This window comes from Fukomys damarensis, unplaced genomic scaffold (assembly GCF_012274545.1).
Source record: "Fukomys damarensis isolate Sample0158 unplaced genomic scaffold, DMR_v1.0_HiC HiC_scaffold_17, whole genome shotgun sequence".
Classification (NCBI taxonomy): domain Eukaryota; kingdom Metazoa; phylum Chordata; class Mammalia; order Rodentia; family Bathyergidae; genus Fukomys; species Fukomys damarensis.
Genome location: NW_022900929.1, coordinates 18,353,196 through 18,357,335, shown reverse-complemented (window position 1 = coordinate 18,357,335; position 4,140 = coordinate 18,353,196).

Below are 4,140 nucleotides of genomic sequence, written 5' to 3'. Positions count from 1 at the left end.
ACACACACACACACACACACACACACACGCACACACACTTTTTTCGGCGTTCAGTCTGAGGATCCATAACCACCCCAGACCAAGAGCCAGAGTACACTCATTACCGCGGCAGCCTTTGTGCCCCTCCAACTCGCCCCTAGACACTGTGCTGTCCTCCCTGCTGCCACCCAGCCAGCTGTGCTGCCCGTCAAGGTTGTGCGGAGCGGAGCCCTTCCGAACTCACTGTGAGGAGTTCCGTGTGCGAAGGAGGCGGCCTGGGTCCTGCCCCGCCGATGGCGCGTGGCTCCCAGTTGGGAACCGGCTGCTTCCAATGCACTTGAACTCGCCTTTTGGTATAAACCCAGAGGAAGATCGCCAGATCAGAGAACAGAGCACAAGAGGTTTCAATAGTTCTAAGGGAGCATAGAAGAAAGAGATAGAACTGAGACAAGGAAACTGTAATTTAAAAATTGTACTTTTTAACACCCCCCTTTTTTCCATTAGGTTTATTGGTACATTTTAGGTACACAGTACAGTTACATTCATCATTGGGATCTTGTACCTTTACATGATGTATCTTGGTTCTTATTTTTTCCTCATCCCCCCACCTTCCCTCCACCCCCTCCACACTTCCCTATTTACAGAGACTTTGTTTCCATTTTTTCTCTTATTTTTTCTTTTCCCTTCTTTCCTTTCCCCTACCCTTCCCACTACTCCCACTCCTTTAGACCTTTTCTTCCTATTTCACATTATCAATTATACAATTTGAACCTTATTTATACTTTTAGTTTTTCACACCAGAGAAACTATTCGGTGTTTGCACACCTGTCCTATTTATTTCACTTAAAATATGGCCTCAGTGTGCATCCATTTAACCATAAATGTCTCTAGTTTCTCATTCTTTATGGCTGAGTAGTACTCCATTTTATAGAAAAACCACATCTTCCTTATCCAGTCTCCAGTTGATGGGCAACTGGGCTGTTTCCAAGTTTTAGCTATTACAAACTGTGCTGCTATAAACATGGGTGTACATATATCACTGTGGTATGATTCTTTTAATTCTTTTGGGAAGATACCCAGCAGGGGATGGTTGGGTGAAATGAAATCTCTAATCCTAGTTCTTTGAGGAATCTCCATACTGATTTCCATAGTGGTTGCACCAGACTGCACTCCCACCAGCAATGGAGAAGGGTTCCTTTCTCCCCACATGTGGGAAGCCAGCCATGGCCCACTGGCTTTTTGAAAGGTAACTTCTTTCTTTATAATCAAGGCATTGACACAATGTGTGGTCAGGATGTTCCTAATTAGCATTTGTTAACATTTGTTCCTTTTTAAGGACTGCACGTGTTAAACTTGTTTTTGACCCTGCACCTGAGAAACTTGGACAGCCAAAGGTCTGTAGGAGTCAGGTGTTGTAACTTCATTTTGTTAAGTTCCTCCACCTATTGTGGGAATCATGATTATTAGTTGCAAGTGTTGTTAATTTGTTTTTCTTGATCCTGATTTCTCTTTCCCATGTGAACCCTCATTCCCGTGGAGCGGGTGTTGAGGTTACTATGGTAATCCTAGCCCATAATAGTTCGGTCTTTTCCTTTAAAAGGCTGATGCCTGGCTCCAATAAACGTCGCCTTGATCAGACTCTTGTCTTGGTGTCCTTCCTTTCTCTCTGCCCCATCTCCACCCTGCTGCTCTTTCAGGTTTGAGACACTGCTGGACAGTGCTCTGCGTCACTGTCTCGCTAGGACCTCCTGCATGCTAGGCAAGAAGCGCTGTACCACTGAGCTACACCCCCAGTCCTCTTCTCTCTTTTAAGATAGGGTCTGGCTAAGTCACTAGGCGATTCTCCTGTTTTAGCCTCCCACAGTGCTGGGATTACAGGTCAGGTGTGTGCCACCAGGCCTGGCTTCATATACACCCTTTAATTGTTTGGGGGCTGGGGATTTAGCTCAGTGGTTCTGCCACCTGCCTTGAAAGTGCAAGGTTCTGAGTTCAATCCCTGGTACCATAAAGAAAAAAGAAACAAAACAAAACTTTGTTTGCTGCCATACTTTGGGTCTGGAATGTCCTCCAAAGGCCCATGTGTGAAAGGTGTGGTCCCCAGCCTCTGACACTACTGGGGGGCACTGGAACCTTTAGAAGGGGGGCTGAATGGAAGGAACTTGGGTATCTGAAGCCAAAATAAACCTTTTGCTAAGTTGATTGTATCAGGTAATCATTACAGTGACACAACACCAACCGACGGTGCATTTACTTTTTGTTTTGTTTTGTTTTTTTGTTTTTTGAGACAGGGTCTCACTCTGTAGTTGAGACTGACCTGGAACTTATTATGTAGCCCAGGCTGGTCTCGAGCTCACAGTGATCCTCCTGCCTCAGCCTCCTGAGTGCTGGGATTACAGGCATGCGTCACCAGGCCCAGCAGCACATTTACTTTTAATTAACGTGTTCTTTTTCTCTTTTTCTGGTACCAGGGATCGAACTCGGGTCCTTATGCTTGCAAGGCAGGTGGAAGAACCACTGAGCTAAATCCCCGGCCCCCTCCCTTTTCTTTTTTTATAGCACCCTATTCTTGTTTCATAGTAACATCGAACAAAAATCTGCAGAGCAAGGAAAATGCCAGCCCAGTGCACCAACAGGGTCAAGTTTTAAATCGGAATAGAGAGAAGCATGGCCCGACAGCCTGCGTACTGTCCTTTGTGTGAGCGTGGAAATAGGCAAACAAGACAGGGCCGACATTTGTGATAAATATCAGAGGGGCACAACAGGGCAACTGTCACCCTTGCAGGAGACTGGGTCTCGGTGGGGAAGGAGAAGTTAGGATCAGGAGGTCCAGGCAGGGCTCTGGGACTGGCCCTGTGCTGCTTTAAACAGGATGGGGGCACAGGGGTGTTCATTTGAGGACAGGATTTAATTTGAACTTCTAGTTTGGCATCTTCTATTGTATTCGTTAAGAAGGAAAAGGGGTGGGCTGGGGATTTAGCTCAGTGGTTCCACCGCCTGCCTCACAAGCACAAGGTCCTGAGTTTGATCCCTGGTACAAAAAAAAAAAAAAAAGGAAAAGGGGGCTGGGGCAGAGCTCAGGGGTATAGTGCTTGCTAAATACACATGAAGACCTAGGTTCAATCCCCAGCCCTATAAATGAATAAAGTAAGATGGCAAATGTACATGAAGAAGACAAAGCCAAAAAGAGAAAAAGGAAAAGAAAGTCCTTGTCCCTTCTCCTCCCAGAGTGCCTCAGTGGGCAAGCCTGGATTTCTTTTTTAACAGTACAGATGATCAAACCCAGGGCCTTCACACTGAGCTACAACCCTAGCTCTTTTCTGTTTTGAAACAGAGTCTTGCTAAATTCCCAGGCCAGGTGCAAACTTCAGCCCCTGGGACTGCTGGGCTATGGTGGGTCCCACAGTGTGAGTTTTCCTGTGTTTCCCTGAAGTGATTTATGTGTCATTCTGCAACCCTTTTCTCACTTCACAGGCTTGGACGTTAAAGGTTCAGGCTGCCTTCTTTTTAGCCTACACGCAGTCCTTTACACAATATTAACACAGCCGAGCACTGCACCGTAGGAACTTCAGCATGGGCTCTGCATGTTAAGGAGAGGGCAGATGAAGTGGGGCGTGGTAGCGCACTCCTGTGGTCCCAGCACTGGGGAGGCTGAGGCAGGAGGGTCATTGCCAGTTCAAGGCCAGCCTGGGCTACATAGTGAGGAGAGGACAGATGCAAAGTGCTAGTGCAGTGCCAGGCACACTGGGCTCATCTGGAGAAGATCCTGTTCCCCTGCCTCAGTTTCCTTACCTGGGAATCATAGTAACCATAAAAAGCCTTTAAGTGGGGATCAGACACAGCAGCCTAACAGTGCCAGGCACAATGCTCACTGTAACATTTACAGCAGGAAAGTTACCAGCACCTCTCATTTTAATGATGATAGCTATCTAGTCCTTTTCTTTTTTTCCTCTTTGTGGTACCAGGAACCGAACCCAAACCTCTCTCTCATACAAGCAATGAGCTTCATCTCTGGCCCCTATTTATTTTATTTTGAGATAGGGTCTCTCTCAATTACCCAGGCTGGCCTCAAACTTGTGATCCTCCTGCCTCAGCCTCCCAAGGGCTGGAATTACAAGTTTGGCCACCATAACTGGCCTTTGTTCTTTCTTTCTTTCCTCTTTT